This window comes from Rosa chinensis, chromosome 1, assembly GCF_002994745.2.
Source record: "Rosa chinensis cultivar Old Blush chromosome 1, RchiOBHm-V2, whole genome shotgun sequence".
Lineage (NCBI taxonomy): Eukaryota > Viridiplantae > Streptophyta > Magnoliopsida > Rosales > Rosaceae > Rosa > Rosa chinensis.
In genome coordinates, this window is record NC_037088.1 from 19,990,121 (window position 1) to 20,009,089 (window position 18,969).

The window sequence follows — 18,969 nt, forward strand, 5'->3', positions numbered from 1 at the left end:
TGTGAGAAGAATTTACCTAAGCTCATACAGTTGGTTCTAATCTATTTAATTTATTGAATTTTTGGGGTTCATTTAGCACAGTTTAAAAGTTTTAATCCTTTTTTTTTTTTTTTTAAATGTTATCCTGATACATGTCATAGCAAAGTTCCTTTTGTTGCATGCTAGCTTTGCTAAACCAAATTGATTGCTCGCATTGACTTAGGTTACAAGCCAAGCACTTGGTTCACCAAAACTTGTTTTAATGTGGATCCGTCGTTTTCTAAATATAGTTGAATAGATGTATGGATTTTTGTATGTCCTGAAAGTGCATTAGGGGAAACTTGTATGTTGAATACTTGTGTCAAAGTGTGGAGTGGTCCTCTATCCGATGGCTTGTGAGTTTCATTCCGGAGTTTGAACATATTGATACTTGTTCAATCGCTACAGTACTGAAGTTATTACTGATTGATTCTTCATTGTTAGCTGGTTGTGAATGCAATTTCAAGGATAACATGGAGAAAGTGCCCAAATGGAGAGGAGCTCTCAAGGAAGTTGCAAATTTGTTAGGTGGACTTGCCAGGAGCTGAATTTGTTTTTTTTTTATTTTTTATTTATAAATGTTTTTGGCAAAGCAGACAACTCAAAAACAAACAAATTCTAAACGAATTTTAAAAATTAAAAATGTTCTTCAACATTCAAATTGGTAAAAGAGTAAAGGAAATGGAACACCAGATATAACGTGGTTTGGCAAAGTGCCTACCTCCACGGGGCAGCAACAACAGAAACTTTCACTATGAAATAATAGGTGAGTACAAGAGATACACAGCTTCAAGAACACTACTTGAAGGAAACTCTCTCACACTTGTTTTGCTACCTAACAACTACAACACTCTCAACGTGAAGTGGACACTCTTCACTCTCTACTTGGATGAATATGTTTCTCTTAGATAAGATTGGAATGAGCAAATGACCTCTCCTTATATTGGCTAAGGAGTAAACCTCTAGATGGCTTCATTAATGCTCCATTCAACCACTTCAATAAATGCTCATTCATGAATCTTCCACATTCATCTTGGTACATACACTTGTGGGAAACTATAATACATTATTCTAGAACCAATGAATGTTGTCCCTCATAAATTTATTGTGGGGACCCAAAATTTCATTCATGAATATACTTCATATTTATTCTAGATATTTAACAGATTCTTGGTCTGAGCATGGGACTAAAAATTACACTACAACCAGGTAGCTAACTTAATAGAAAATTTACCATTAGGATCCTCAATATCAAAACAAGATATATTGATACTTGTAATAGTATTAACAACTTGAGTATCCAAAACAGACACATACACAATACATTTGTTTTTTAGGGACTATATATAGTTATTACTCCATGGCTACGGTACATTAAGTTATTACTGATTGATTCTTTATTGGTAGCTGATTTGTATGATATTTAGAGTGAAGCTTGAAACAGGGGTCTGAATAACTGAATTATTTATTTCTCGTAAGGAATAGATATACGACTGTTTATGGACTTCTAATTTTTGCTGCTTTGGGAAGTTTAGGCAACTGAGTAGTTTTTCTCGGAAGGTTTTTCTAAACCTTTCACATTCACAGTGAATGTTATAGGAAATTGATTTCTGATCTTCCTTGAAAGTCCAATCATGTGTATACACTGTAATTTTTCTCTGGTTTACGATGTTATCAACTTTTATTTTCTCTCAATTCTCCATCACCTTCTGAAATGGTCAGTACTCCAAGTGACAAACCATTATTGTGGTCTCCATAATTAAATTTTTGGTGCCGCTATTAAAACTTACAGCCAGCGTTTATGACGACATATGAGATGCAGACATATATTTTACCGATCAACACCTAAATAAAAAAAAATAAAAAATAAAAACTCCACAGCCAGGTCCTTAACTATAATATAGATGAGTGTTACTAATAAATTTTATCAACAAAAGAGAGCAAAACTTCCCCCCAAGTTCATGGCCTTTTCTTTAAATAGTACTCAACTTTCAACTCACAATTGTAATTAGTAGGAAACTGCAGCAATAAGCTTGGAGAGACAAGTATATATATCAATGCTCAGCTCTTTGAGGTTGCTCATCTATCTTGTGATCCATACCAGAAACATATAATGGCTTCCTCTTCCTGATCCATTGATCATTCATGGTCGTATGATGTTTTTCTGAGCTAGCTTTAGAGGCAAGGATACTCTGCTCTCTAGGGGAATCCACACCTTCATTGATGATGACCTTCCTAGAGGAGAGGGGATCTCACCCCAGCTTCAGAAAGCAATTGAAGAGTCGAGAATTTCCATCATCATTTTCTCTAAGAACTACGCATCATCAAGGTGGTGCTTGGATGTGAAAATACTAGGATGGAACAAATATGCCTTGGGGGGGGGGGGGGGGGGGGGGGGGGTGGGTTTGAATAGGCTATTCTCGCATAAATCACACTTTCTTTCAATTCAAAATGTAACAGACAATACTCAGGATTGAAACACAGGTGTGGATCCCAAAACAGCAGTAAGTTAACTAGGCAAACCAAGATAATCACAAACACACAAGCAACCAAGAGAGCAGAATTGTTTGCGCAATAAAAACCTCAAAAATGAGGAAAACAACTGCAGGGCCTTTAAGGTTAAAGACCCTAATGAAAACAAATCACTAGATGAAAGAATACAAGTTCTTTACAAACAACTCAAAGCTCTGACCTCGTCTTACTTACTAGACACACTAGTAGATTGTCTGATCATGTTCTTGTAGATCTTCACCACCTTTGAACTTTCTTCACTTGTTGATAGGTGCTGACCTCAACCTTCAACCTTGCACGCACATCAACGACTCCAACTGACCTCGAGAGCACTTGATGTGAAGAATGTAATGAATGATGAATGTGTTTGACTCAGTGATCTACTTAAACATGGAACAAGTAGTTCATAGACTCGAATTTGAAGCACATGGTTTCTCACTACGCTAATGGAGAAAACTTTGACTCAATAGATGCACAAAACTTATATGCTCAAAAGTCCCATGATGAATGGTTATACACGTTGTATATATATTTTAGACTCCCCCTAAAACCTTGGGCAATAAAGACTCCAAAACCTAATTGACTCCTAATATGGAAGGAACACATCATAAAAAGATTTTTTATCCTTAAAAGATATTCAACAAGTAAACATGATTCTATTCTTAATGAAGACGATACGACTTAACAGAACAAATTATGTAGTGAAATATCTTTTTAAGACGCAACTAATGAATGTGCACAAAACGTGAAAAAAAAGAAACAATATCCCACGACTTGACCTGACTGATAGGAGCATTTTTAATGCGACGTTTTAAATATAATTTCCTCATATTTACTTAGTTATTTCCTTAAATGAATCTTTCTTGTTTAGGAAAGTTACTATTTTTAGAAAGTTGTCATTTGTAGTAATAGTTTATATTTTCAGGTCACTGGAGCAAATAAGCTGAAATAAGCTCAAAAGGGAAAGAAAAGCTGGAGAACGCTGGAGAGAGCTCAAGGACTGCCTAAGTGAGCTGAAACGAAGAAATGAAGTTTTCCTGGTCCAACCAGGAAATCCTGTTTCAACCAGGAAACCTTGTCCAAAAAAGGAAACTTTGTCAGAGCAAGACTCCTGAGCAAACAAGGAAGCATGAGCAGAAAAATAAAGGAAGTTGACGTTGGAGGAAGATTCCTGGAGGCACTAGGAAACTATAAGGCTTGAATATGATGCAAGGAGGCCCAAGAATCTTCTAGAGTATTATGGATTTCGGCAAAATGGATGAAAGCCCAACAAATTAGGGTTTTGTGATGCATGAGAGATATTCTTAGAGATTTAATTGTGCTTTGCCGTTAAATGCCAAGGAGGAATGGAGAAAATAATGTGAAAATAAGAAAATATTAAGGAGATTGACGCCACAAAAGGAAGGATTGCCTTGGAGATTTTATGGGAGAGAGTTTTAAGGGAAAAGAGATATTCTTGAAAGATAATTGTGTGGTTGCCGTGAAAATCAAGAGAGAATAATGTAGAAATCAAGAGAATATATGGAAGATGGCGTTGGAGGAGAATTGGGGAGAGTTTTTAAGGAAATAAAAAGTGTAGACAACAAGGAGATGCTAAAATCAAGCCTAGGTTCATCCATACAGATATTGTGGCCGAAAATAAATCAGAAAATCATAATTTATTCATGGAATTTCGGCAACTTAATATTAGGGAATTATTTTGGTGAGTTTTTAGACAACACAACAAGGCTTACGTGGAAATTTTTGATTGGTTGAGTGACATGACAAGCTGACGTGGCATTAACTGATTGGATGGAGCTGTGTCATGAAGCCTTGATTTCCCTTATAAATATCCTCCCTCATTGGACGTTTGGAGTGCCACACTTGACAATTTTCAGAAAAAAATCACATAGTTAACGTCTAGCCTCTCCTCCTCTCTCCATCCTCTAGTGCACCCACGGATTTCAAGCAAGGCCGAACAAAGAAGAAGGAGCCGTGAAGTAATTCACCAATCACCATCCTTGGAGCTTGCTTTCGAGATTCAAGAAACCAACAACATAAATCATTCATCCTCATCTTCCATCCACGGTGTAATTCAACCTCTTCTTTGTAACCTTGTTTTGATTTTCGTTGGGTTGTTTCTAGTTGACGTTGATGTTAGAACAAAGTTCTTAATTCCGAATTCCGAATTTTATATGATTGAATGAGATTTCCAGATTCCTATATTGTGATTCTTGGTTGCTTTTGTGAGATTGTTTAATTAAATTTGTTTGATTGAAATCTTTTATGTATTTATCTTATGTGGTTCGAAACATATAGGGTTTATATATATTTGTTGCTAGATTTAAGAACATGATTCAACTTATTGTTTTGTGAACTTGAATCAAAAGTAGTAAAGGTTTTGGACAAAAACCGAATTTAATTGAAAAGGATTGCAATTAGATGAACTTTTTCATACTAAGTTGTACACTTGAGTTGATATCCTTTCTTGTGTTCTTCATGCGTCTAACATGTTATGATTGCCTAGCTTTCTAGAACTTGAATGCATGTTTGATAGGATTAATCTTTGTGCTTTCACTTAGGTTAATTAGTGAAGGAAAGTAAAAAATGGGAAATCGTTTGCTTCAAATATTTCACATGATCGACTCTTTCTCATGACTTAGATGAACAATATATATTAGGGTTGAATCGAATTTGATTATGACTTTGGTTTTGATCTTTGATTCTCTCATTTCATTCTTGTAATTATTTTTTTGTATTTTATTTATTTTCTTTACTTAGTTAATTTTTGGAACCCTAAATCAAAACCCCCCCCTTAATTTCGTAAATATGTTCATACTTTGTTTTATTTTTGTAAATAATTTACTTTGTACTTATTTTAGTTCTTTATTTGTCATCTCAATCCCCGGAATAGAACGATCCCTACTTGCTTATACTACTAATGATATTTTTAGGGTTAAATTATATGCTTGCTAAGAGTGTATCACTGACAGGGATTGCAGAACAAATTGCAATCCCAGTATGCATTTAGGTTGACCTTTATGAAATGCAAATGCATATGCTCTTACTTGGAGTGCTTCAAAGAGTCAGCTAGAGCATTGTATGACCATATATCTCTTCCAATTTACACTTGATAACTCTAGTAGACCTATGATTCTAGCTTTTGTATTAGGAATGCCAACATACATCAAACCTATACTAACAGGATGAGCTTGTCAAAATTCTTGAGTGTAAAAATTCAAACCATCAAATGGTTTGGCCACTTTTTTACAAGGTGGATCCCTCACATGTGAGACATCAAACTAGTACTTTTGGTGGTGTATTTGTGGTTCAAGAATGCAAATACAAGGACTACACGGAAAGAGTGCTCCTTTGGAGAGAAGCTCTTGTGCAAGCAGCAAATTTGTCTGGATGGACTTTCAAGAAGGGAGAGTAAGTCGCATGATTCCTATCGATTTTTTGTTATTGTCAAACTAATCTATCCGAATTGTTTCATTATTTGCTTTGCCCGTGTGTACTTGTTTTGTTAAGCTGAGCACATAGATAGACTTGTGACTTGTCAATGGACTAGATCTGGAGCGGATTGACCCGATTCTATAATTTGATATCCGTTTATGTTGTAGAGAAACTGAAATTGAGAGAAATTCGCTGTGTATTCTCATTGATAATAGGGGCCTCTTTATATAGAGGATTACAATGCATAGAATCTCAATCATACAAGGTAAGGTAAGTAATTGTACATTGAATAGGAATCTAGATCCTTCTAATTTAACCCTATTACCACTAGAGCAAGTAACCTAGAGTTGGGCCAAACACAAATTAGGGTTTACTTGAACACTCCCCCTTGTGTTGCCCAAACGCGGTGCTTCTCTCGTTGCCTCGTTAAAAACCTTGCCGAGTAACAAAATCCCAGTGGGACAAAAATAACCTCGGTCGAAGGGGAAAAAGAGCACAACACACCCTTCACGTTTCGAGGTGAACATGTAGACATCTCCCCCTGATGTCTGTGCCTCCCCCTGATGACTACGATCATGGGAGTTCAGATAATTTCCGCAAGCCAATTCTTGCCACATGTTTCTCGAACGTGGATTTGGGCAATGACTTAGTAAACAAGTTTGCCACATTGTCCTCAGATCGAACCTAATTCACTTTGATCTTGAGGAGCTTTTGTTGTTGCTGATTGTAGAAGAATTTAGGCGATATATGCTTGGTGTTGTCGCCTTTGATGTAGCCTTGCTTCATTTGTGCAATGCAAGCAACATTATCCTCATAAATGCTTGTTGACTCATCTGTGGTAGACTTCAGACCACAATTGCTTCGAACATGCGTAACTATGGACCTAAGCCATATACATTCACGAACTGCTTCGTGAAGAGCAATAATCTCTGCATGATTTGAAGAGGTAGTGACTAAGGTCTGCTTTGTAGACCTTCAAGATATCACGGTCTTTCCCATGGTGAAAACATAACCAGTTTGGGAGCGACATTTGTGTGGGTCAGAGAGGTACCCAGCATCAGCAAAACCTTCCAAAACACTTATATTGTTTTGGGATGGGGAGAGGGAACGTAGTCCACCATATGTGGCGTCCCTGACACTAGATGGGTCCGAATCCATCTTCTCTCTGTACAATAATGCGCCTATTGCACTATTATGGTCAGGTTCCCTTGATCGAGGCGCTTTGGGAGTGCTAGGAGGACGGTTATTGCCTTTGGTGGCGTCACCACCATAACTAGAGGCTTGGCCTCTCTCTCTCTTCACACGTTTACCTCCACGGTTCCGTGCACGCCTATCTTGGTGGTTTCCTTCCTCTTTAGGGCGAGAATATGGACCAGAAAGTCCAGAATTATCCCTATGCTTAGGGTTTCGCTCCTTGCGTCATCCCTTGGAGGCGCTACTATAATTAGACTCCGGATTTGACTTGGTTCCCACAGGTCTAGAGTTATAGTTCTACACAAGTATGTTGTCATGCTTTTCAGCTCCGTTCATGGCACCAATTAGCTTATGAAATCTTGTGATGCGTCTAGCATTGACATCAATCCGATAGTTTTTGGCTATCATCAATGCAGAGATGGGGAAGGTGGAGAAAGTCTTCTCGATCAACATCGTATCAGTGATTTTCTGTCCATAGAATTCCATCATAGACTTTATACGAAGTGCTTCTGAATTGTAGTCAAGTACAGACTTGAAATCACAGAAGCGGAGGCTATACCATCTCACTTCTAAGTCTGGAAGTAGGGAATCACGGACGTTGCCAAAACGCTGCTTGAGTTCTACCCATAGTTTTCTTGGGTCTTCCTCATTGAGGTACTCATTTTCGAGCGCGTCATTCATGTGCCTTGTCATGAGAATGATGACTTTAGCTTTATTCACCTCTCTCTTAGCTCTATTTGCTTCAAAAGCAGCCCTTGTTGGGGAGTAAGCATGTCCTGAGTTGGCTCTTGGATCGTACTCAGGATCCCATTAGCCTTAAGATGCTGGCGTACATCACGGACCCACTTGTGGTATCCTGCGCCTGTTGTCTCTAGTGGAGCGAAGCTCAACTTGTTCAGGTTACTCATCCTGAAAAACAACAAGAAAATAGGGTTAGTTTTGGAGCGAAAAGGGCTACCACGAAAAACTATAAAATTTCTTAGCGTAGTCGCTTCCAAGAAAATCTGATTCCAAGAGGGGTTTTGGATTAGATCGAAACAATGATGTATGTAGTCAATCGTTTTTCTTCTCAACAAACTTTAAGTTTAGAGGACTCTACAAGCTCCAAGCTTGGAGTGAGCACGAAACCCCACAGTTCGGCTATTGGTCTCCCCTATGAAGAAGAAACGGGGGTAGAATAAGGTATGTTGGAAGTCCTCGAGAAAAGAAGAAGAAATTGAAAAACTTCAAAAATGGGAACTTTTAGAAAAGTTTACCTTGAAAAGATGCTGGAATTCTTGACCGGAAAAGAAGACGGAGGTGGCTGGAAAAAGGTTGTCGGAAAAGTGGCAGGAGGTGGTGGCCGGAGCTAGGCAGGACGGTGCAGGGTTGCTGCAGGGCTTATGAGGGGCTGTTGCAGGGGATGTGCAGAAGCTATGAGAAGGCTATGCAGGGCTCGTGCAGGGGCTGTCGGCAGGTCTCGGCAGGGCTCGGCAGGGGCTTGTGCAGGGCTTTCGGCAGTTGTCGGCAGGTCTCGGCAGATCTCGGCAGGAGGCTTGCAGAGGTTGTCGGCAGGTCTCGGTAGATGCAGGCATAGGCTTGCAAGGGCAGGCACATGGCAGGCACAACCGCACAAGGCAAGGGCCGGTCTGATTTTTCCGAAGGCCGGTTTAGGGGTTTTCCGGCCGGTTCTGGTGGTTCCGCTGCCGGTTCTGGGCTCCTTAGGACTAGGGCTTCGATATGTGGGCGGTGGTTGCAGGATTTTGAAGGTTACGAAATTAGGGTTTTCAGGGTTAGGGCTTCGTGCTGATAACGTGTTGTAGAGAAACTGAAATTGAGAGAAATTCGCTGTGTATTCTCATTGATAATAGGGGCCTCTTTATATAGAGGATTACAATGCATACAATCTCAATCATACAAGGTAAGTAATCGTACATTGAATAGGAATCTAAATCCTTCTAATTTAACCCTATTACCATTAGGGCAAGTAACCTAGAGTGTGGGTCAAACACAAATTAGGGTTTACTTGAACAGTTTAGTATTATTACATTTTTAAATAGGGTTAATTACATAAAAGTGCATCTTAGAATGTTTTTTTAGCCATAAAGCCACCAACTAGTTTTTTCCTTCATAAGGCCACTAGATTTAAAAAGATGTTATATTTTGGATATTAAAAACTAATATATTTACATAAATGCCACTAGAGTACAAAATCAACATTCCTCTCCGGAGAGGTCTCCGGTCAACTCCGGCGGATCTCCGGCCGACCTCCGGCGGATCTCCGGCAGACCTCCGGCGAACTCCGGCCGACTTCTGACTTCGGGTTTGGAGACATGTTGATGGTAGGTTTGTGGTTTTGATTTCAGATTTGGGTCAAAGGGCTGCTACCGTGAAACAATCTGCTGCGGTGATGGTGTAGTGATCTGATGGTGGTCAGCCAAAATTTCATTTTGGTGTTCGGATTGGCAGCCTGATGGAACTGGACGATGTTGGTGTTGGTCTGGTTCATTCTGTCGGTGATGGTGGCAATTATGGCATTGGTGGCTCTGCTGTGAAGTTTGACAACTTCCCAAACGGTAGCTTTTCCGATGACGTGGTTGTGTTGGTGGATTTGCATGTATTGGGATTGATACCGGCGACGATGGTAGCGGCGCCCGCGGTGATGCTGCTGATGGTGGAGAAGCTGTTGTAGGGAACATGATGCAGGCTAGGGTTTTCCAAGGGAGGGGACACCGGTCTTCCTCAAGATAGAGATTGGGCCTTCCTTGTATGGGTTTGGGTTTTTTTGGTTTTCTGTTTTTTCTTTGTTGGTTTTAGTTTTGGGCCTGCCTTCTTTTTTTTACAAAAGGAGACTAGGTCATTTTTGTTTTTTTTTTAGTGGGAAAGATAGACAAGAAACAAGCTACTTCTTGGTTAATTTCATTTGTTCTTAGGGTAGCTATTGACAGGACCCGACCCAGGAATCACCCCAATTACCTGGATACGAGCCTGCGGGGCCCACGTTAAGCGAAATCCTACCGAAAATTCGGCAGAACCTCCCCTAAATATGGGCTACCCAAAAATTTCACAAACCTGGATATGATTACAACATTAACTTCTACTCAACCTACGATATCATATTTACAATCCAAGCACATATATTACATTCGGAAAGTTCAAATCCCAACATAACCTCCGTAAGCAACCACAATCCGAACAACAACATCCATCAAATTCAAAAGAAAAGGCTTATCAGAGCAACACTAAAACTAAGCCGATATCATACAAGGTAGGTTAAGTAATAACCTACGGACAAAAAACGGAAGCGCTGATTTCCAAGTCCTTGAGCCTAGACGCGATCTCTGCTAATCTGAAATCTGGGCATTTGAAAACGAAGGGCCCAGGGGAAAACATATAAAATCCATTAGAGTGAGTGGACAAAACCGAAACTAGAATCAAAACAATTTATGGTATGCTTCCCCATTTCTCTTTTTAACAAAACCATTATGCAGCTAAACCCAACGAAGTTCCAACTCAATCCTTTTCCAAGAAACTCATTTGATGACTAGGAAGGACTGCTTCCTAGGCATCTCATGCCATCGGGGAGGGACTGCCACCCGATGACGCATCGGAAGGGACTGCCAACCGGAGTAGGAGGCGGTGATTAGTTGGGACTGCCAACTAGCCACAGGTAGTAGACGGGACTGCCGACTAACTACCTCAAGTCATCTGGAAGCTATGAAGCACGGATACGCCATTTTGGCCTCGTATCCCGTATCGATCCGGGATACGGGTACGATACGCGCGGATACGCTCGGATACGCGGATCCGGATTTGGATACGGTTTGGATACGTCCGTATCTGAATAGGATACGAATTTTTGTAATTAAATTGGATACGCGGGGGTAATAGTGACTTTTTACGCTGAAAACAAAAAAAACAAAAAAAACAAAAAACCAAACCCAGATCAGAGCTCCTCTCTTTAGCCAGTTCCTTGCCCTGAAAAACTCCACAGCCCTCTGCTTTCCTCTCTCCTTTCTTCTCCTCGTAGCCCACTGCTTCTCTCTCTCGCTCTCTTATATATCATTCCTTTCTTCTTCTCTTAATCAATCAACTTGAGCTCATATTGGAAACCAAATGTTGATGGAAACTGGTATAAACAGATCCTCTCCCGAATATATATAATAGATCGATAGCAAAGTTCAAGCATAACAAGGGAGAGACGAGATCTGGAAACTCAAACTAGCAAAGAAGAAGAAACAGATGAAAGAGGGGGGGGGGGACTGAGAAAGGGTGCGGGGGACCGTGAGTCTGTGACTTTTTTTTCCTTTTTGCCTCGAGCAGGGATTATTTAGATCAGTAGGTATACACATGTTGCTTTCTCATAGAGGATCCACACCCATTGTGATAATGTATAAAATTAAATTGTAAATTGTGTATTTTCATATTTTCTTTTCTGATTTTTTTTATTATATATATATATATATATATATAAATATATATAATTGACGTATCCTTCACGTACCCGTATCCTATTATATTTAAGATTTGCCGTATCCACATATCCGATCGTATCGTATCCGGATACTCGTATCCGTATCGGTGCTTCTTAGTCTGGAAGGGACTGCCAACCAGATGACGCATCGGATGGAACTGCCAACCGAGCTGTAGTCTGGAAGGGACTGCCAACCAGACTATTACCTAGAAGGGACTGCCAACTAGGTAAGATACGCATGCGCCAAAACTGGCCTCCTTGTCAACTGCTTCCTTTTTAAATCCTTTATTTTCCACAAAGTCACATTTACTCGAATAACAATCCATTTCAAAACTTAATACCATGCTGCATGCATTATTTAAATAAAATAAAGGTCCACTCACTAGTGAGTCCCGCAGCTAACCCTGCTGCCTGCCTGTGTCCTCCTCGCTCGAGGGCTCAGTACGTCCTGTCACAATAGAATAGGATATAATTAACCATATAATGAAATACTCTCAAAAACAACTCATTCCCCTCGGAATAAACATCCGTTAATCCTAAATTGTTATACAACCCCCACTCTTCAATTCGGAATTAAATTCTATAATTCCTTACAATCTCAATGCCCTCCAACTCATAACAGCTCAACCGATTTTTAATTCGATTTCTCAATCGTTCAAAGACTTCACTTAATCTAAATCTTCACAAGGACCGTTCGATAACTTAATCAATTTAATTTCACTTCCTTCATCACAAATTACCACCACTTTATAATATATAAATCCTTTTCCAAAATTTCCACATTCTTTCTTAACTTTCCTTATTTCCATTCACAAATCCAACTCTAAATCTCAAATCCTCTCTAAATTTTCTTTTCCAAACCACAATCTCAACATCAAATTCCTCAACAAAATAGACCAATCCCACAATAACATTGACAATAAATTACCAAGAGATTAAGTCAAAAGATTCATCAACTAAAACATTTAAAACATCCAAAAATTCCAAATTTCTCTTTGACATTCCAAACCCAATATACTTCTTCAACCTCTCAACACTCTCAACTCAACACCAAAAACGTGACAACAAATTCTCAACCCAAGATAATAATCTTAACCACCTTAGAACCACAACCAACATCAAACTCCAAGGAAACTCATTAACCAACAACCTTAAATCTAACACAACAATTCATAGACTACAACTAACAGTTCCTATACCTGAAACAACAACCAAATTCAAGTAGAAATAACCAGAAAAATCAAATAAGAACCCAAGAATTCGAGAGTTACTGTTCACGGTACTGTTCACAGTCTCAAACACCCTCAAATCTTCTTCCACCGATCAAAACGAGCTGCAACAAGGTTAGGAACACGTTCAGTACTTCCCCAACAACCAAAACCCCCAAAGAATCAGGCCGGAAATCGCCGGAAACCGGACATCAAAGCAAAAATCCATTTTTTTCCATTTCTGCAATTCTCCTCATATTTCCAAAACCAAAGCTACCCAAGGTGAAATACTTACATGGCTAGAAGGAGAAGGAAGCGAGGATCACGCCTTGCCCAAGCTTTAGTCCTGGGGTGGCCGGACGGCGACGGAATCGCCGGAGAGAGGGAGAGCAGCGACGGAAGAAAGAAAAAAAAGAAAGGGGGGGGGGGGGGGGGGTGACTCGGGTTCTACCCGTGCTCTCTCTCTTTCCCTTTTTTTTTTTTGATTCTTTCCCTTTCTCTCTCTTCCATCTGATTTTTAACCCTTCCTTCCACAAATAGAAGCTCACAAAAAAAAAGAAAACCATGCCAAAAATAGAAATTTCTATTTTTGGTCATAACTTTTCCGATATAAATCCAATTTAAACAAACTACGTGTCCACGAACTCGATTTTTCGTATTCTACGACAATCTCAAATAAATTTTCTAATTTACCGGACTAAAGAAAAAGTCACTCCTCGATCAACCACGGTAAAAAGTAACTAGTAAAAACTTTAAGGTACGGGGCATTACAGCTATGTTTCTTGTTCTTGCACTTAACCAAAAAAGGTGGCGTGTTAGGGGTGTGTTGAGTAGTATGCTCGTGTAAGAGGTGTGCTAGTATAATGTGCTTTATGTAATGGCTCTTTCTGACAGCCCTCTGGGCAAGTCATTATTGTACTGCTTGCTGAATTGTATAATTGATGACCTTTTCAATTAAAAAAAAAACTTCAGCCAATATTTTGTTTAAATTGTATATAATAATTATTTTTTTATTTGAAATGAATAATTATATAGAAACAAATAAATATTTTAATATTGAAAAGACGGACCGGGTTATTATCGGATCGCGGATCAACGTAGATCCTTGTTTGTTCTGTTAAGTTAAAAGATTAACGGATCCGTTAAGTTAACAGATTAATGAATTTAGATCGCTAACATAATAATGGATCCGGACTATTAACAGACTAAATGATCGAATTATTAAATCCAAGCTCATCCAATAAAGCAATAATTGTAATACCCCGAAAAATCCAAATTAAATTCCGTGGATTTGTATATTTGATTTCGCGGTATTAGGAGCGAGTACGAAGCTTGGAGAAGTTGTGGAAGTAGTTCGAACGGTTTTATTTCGAAATCGAACGTTATTTAGGGGGGTCTCAAAAAGTGACTTTTTATGCGTACCGAATTTGAGAAAATTTCCTTCATGAAAGTTGTAGAGCTCGTCGATACAATCGCGTGCATATGTGGAACGCAATATTCGGAGTTCGTATGAATAAGTTATGAATATTTGAAATTTGGGAATTTTCTATAAATAGAGGAAAATCCGGAATTTTTCATTAAGGACGAAACATTTCAGATTTTGCGGAATAGTCCCTCCGATCTCTCTCTCTCGACCTTCAGACCCGACGGGTCAAGCTCGACCCGACCCGGCCTGTTCTTCCTCCTCCGGCGTTCTCCGGCCCCGGAACCGGCCCTCACTGGACTCGCCTCCGCACGTCCAGCCTCCCGCTGGTGTCGCTTTGCTCCGCCGCTGCCCCGAAAGCTGGATCGAAGGAGCCACAGCCTCCGATCGGTGACCCGGCCGGATTTCCGGCGTCCCCACGACCGATCCTCCCCTTTTTCTTGATCGCCTCCTCTTGCTGATCATCCTCATATCCTCCATGCTTGACGATTTGGAGTGAAGGTCGGTAGATCAAAGGTTGACCTTTTTAACGGCTCTGATTGGATCTGGAATGTGATCAGACGGCTGAGATTAATCCAAACTTCAAAGCTTGATCTAGGGCGATCTAGACCGAATCTCGCTTAGCTCCAGGTATGAAAGTTGATCACCCTTTTATTTTGAAGAAGTTTGTAGTTGACGACTTTTGCATCGGAGGTGGTTGGCCCGGCGTTGACCGCCGGTTTGACCGCCGCTTGTGGCGGCGCGTGGCGGCGCGTCCGGCCGTATTTTTGTGTTCTGTTTTCAGTTTATTCATCTATGCATCCATACGAGCGTTTTGATATATTATATGATTATTTTAGAAAAAGTTGATAAATAGTGGATTTACGTTTTGACGTTACTATTTAACGTTTTTACGTTTTATCTTCGGTTTACGATCTGTGAAGATCAGACCATCGGTTTTACTTCAAATTTTAATATGATGATCGTATGACTGTCCCGATGACTTTGTGTGGTCACGGGCGAAGATCCGACCGTTGGATCTTCGTATAATTGTGAAATAGTGATTCGGAAGGCGATTCGTGAGAATCCGACCGTCGGATTTTCATGAAATTTTGTGGAGATGTTTATAAGGACGATTCAGGAAGATCCGACCGTTGGATCTTCGTGATAATTTTGGAGGATGATCCTAAGGGCGATCCGTGAGGATCCGACCGTTGGATCATCATATAATTTCGATCCGACCGTTGGATCGTCTTTATTTTCGAATCCGACCGTTGGATCACCTTTATTTTTGAATCCGACCGTTGGATCGTCGTTTAAGGTTATTTCGTGTTTCGTTTACTAAGCAAAGACCGTACTTGATTAGGTACTTGACGGTTTGAGTTGACGAGCGTTCGGAATATTGATATATTCGACTTTTTAGAAGACGCAGCTGGATTAGAGGTGAGTAAACCTCACATGGTTCATATTACGAACCGAATAAATTTAATTACTTTATTTTTGTGGTAATTGTGTGAAAATATTTATAGAATAAATATTTGTTTTAAATCATATGGACTTGATCAACTACGGTCCATAGGTAAGTAAAATAATTTTATTATACAAATGAATTTCACGGTTTTTATACTTGAATTATAGTTGGTATTAGTAGTCATTCCTGAGCGAATGATTACGTATATATATATTTACGTGAAATATATATGTTGATTGGCGTGTGATTAGCATGATGAAATGATTGAGAATTGATTGGATATTATTCAAGCTATTAATCTCCCATTTAATTGTTGAATAATGAAATGTTGATCATGTGATGTGAAAGCTATTTTATATGGCCAATTATGAATATGTGGAAATTATTTTAAGAAGTAAAGATTTGTCTTGAAATAATATGTCTCTTTATGTGGGTGTACATATACATTTATACAATCTAAAAATTATAAAGATTGTATGTTGTGAAATTGATTATGTCTGAAAAATATAATTATGAAGCCGGGTGATTACAACAACCCCGTGCTTAAGTGAATTACTGGTAAATGTGCTTCGTGGTGCTTCGTGGTTGTGCTTCGTGGTTATGCTTCGTGGTTGTTAAGCTGTGGGCCCTAGTCCTTTCAGATAGTGCACTATTATACTCTTAGGAAGGGTGCTTACTTTGAGTATACATGCCTTGGTGGTGGCCTTGGTATGCTGCGGATTACCCGTGCTTTGGGATTATGGCCCTAGCACGTGGATTTATGATTTGATACCAGTCAACCTGGTTTTCCCGTGTTTTGGTATTATGGACCCTAACACGTGGATTTATGATCTGATACCAGTTAATCTGAAAATTCACTAAAAAGACTTATGTTATGTTGATCAAATATCTATCTATGATATATTTGAATATGTGATGGTGTTAGTGAAATTGATCAAATATCTATCCATGATATATTTTGAATATGTGTAGGTGTTGGTAAAAAGAAAATCAAGCATGCATTGCTTTAATGTTATTTCACATATTAATGTTTCAATATTTGTTGGTTGTGATCAAGCATGTGTTGCTCAAATGTTATTTCACATATTAATGCTGCAATACTTGTTGATTGTTTACTTGAGTTATAAGAATTGTAACATAATAAATCAACAGTTCTTTCTTGTTTACTCACAAGCTTTGCAAAAAGCTTACCGGGTTTTGTGTTGTTGCAATCCCGGTACACTATTCAAATTGTGTAGCGGGTAATCTCACAGGTCAGGAGAATCAGGGCAGTGATCGTGCAGTTTAGAGTATTAGTATTAGATTTACAGCATTTGTTTTGTGAGGAGAATTATACTCATTTGAGTTTTACAATTTGATTTGGTGAGAGTGTGCTGTAATAAGTAGCTCGAGGATTTGGTTTATGTAATATTAAGAGGTGTAAACTAGTGGTTGTTTCTGAGAGAAAAATTCAGAACGTTATTTGTATTGTTATTAGTCATGTTCCGGATTTGAATCCTTATTTCAAAATTCGGGGTGTGACAATAATGACGGATTCAGATGGGATCAATATCCAAATCCCAGCCATTAAGAGGTCTACATGTGGAAGACAACTCTGATCATAGTTTAGAGCATCACGTGTTCTGAATTTTTCAACAATTAGATTACTTTGCTACCTAATTTAATGATTGAAATCATTTTAAAAAAAAACGTGTTATGTTCTAGATCATTGAAATGAAGAATTTGTACAGAAAGATTATGTTTGTATACTTACCGCATTGTTTTCATTGTAAAAATTGCATAGTGCTGAGTCACTGAAATTACGACTTCCTTTTTCAAGGTATGGATCTAAGTTCATCAACGACATAGTGGAGCAGATCTCAGTCCAAGTACTAAATAGCTCATGCTTGAATGTGGCTAAACACCCTGTTGGAATACAATCTTGCATGGAAGAAGTGCACCGGTATTTAGGTCTGGGTGAAGGTGGTTGTCGCATGGTCGAAATATGGGGCACAGCAGGAATAGGCAAGACAACGATTGCCAAAGCTGTTCACACTTCAATTAACCATATCTTTGAAGGTAGTTGTTTTCTAGCAGATGTTAGAGAACGTTCAATGCCACATGGAGGCTTGCTGCAACTACAAGAGTCTCTTCTTAAAGGGACTTTAGGAGGAAAATATGTGAATTTGGTCAGTGTCGATGGAGGAATAAATGTCATAAAGCAACGTCTGGGATTTAAGAAGGTTCTCTTAATTCTTGATTATGTGAATCAACTGGACCAATTAAACAAGTTAGCTAGAGCACCAAGTTGGTTTGGTGAGACCAGTAGAGTTATCATAACTACAATAGACAGGGGATTACTAACTCGTCATTTTAGCCCGAAAGCCCGCACCGACCCGTCAAGACTAGGCTTGTACGGTCCGGGCTCAAATTTTTTTTTTGCTAAACGGTTCGGGCCAGGGCCCGGGCCTTGATATTCAAAAACAGAAAAGCCCATCAGGCCCGTATTAATAGAAAGAGCCATGTGTCTTTATATGATTGGCAGTAGTTAAGGGCTTAAAACCCTTTCCATATACTTGATCACACTGAATCTAAGTTTCATACAACATCCACTCAGCTCCCACACCAAAACCTACGACTCAAATCCCAAATTCCCAATTCGAAGACACTGACTTGAGGTACGTCGAAAACCAGAAGCTTCTTGAAGATGCTCACATCTGGAATTTTATTCAGCTTATTATCCCTCAACACCAACTCCTGCACAATCAAATTCAATTTGATTCCAAAAGGATTTGATTGAGGAGGAACCTCGAGGCCGGAGAGGGCAGTCCAGGCGGAGATCGGTTGGACGGCAGCGTTGTCGATGAGGTTATGGAGGAAGGAGAGCTTGGTGATGTTGGAGAGTGTTCCAATGCGAGTGTCCAAGGAGGAGAGGCGGTTGGCCGTGAGGTCTAACTCGGTGAGACTCGGCGGTAACTTGATCGAGTCGAGGTCGTGGAGTTGGAAGCTGGTGAGATCGAGGACGGTGGAGGAAGGATTTCTGTTGTTCTCGGCCGTTGGATCATCGTGATTATACCTGGCTGCTAATGGGGAGGCCGACTCCGTCGTCCTTGTCCTCCCAGACCACCAAAGAGCAAGAGGAAGGCTGGAAGCTGCGATCTGGAAAGGGAAAAAGAAAAAAAGAAAGAAAAAAAAAAGAAGAAGGTATTTTGGGCCCGAAAGCCTTGAAACCTAGCTCGAAATGAAACAGGCCAATCCCGGGCCTATCCCTATTAGAGGTAAAACGGGCTTTGGGCCC

General features: G+C 39.6%; 1 pseudogene; it reads left to right on the forward strand.

The window, feature by feature from the left end:
* The first annotated feature begins 367 nt into the window (after window positions 1-367).
* LOC121048981 lies at window positions 368-17,736 on the forward strand (annotated as a pseudogene).
* The last annotated feature ends 1,233 nt before the right edge of the window (window positions 17,737-18,969 follow it).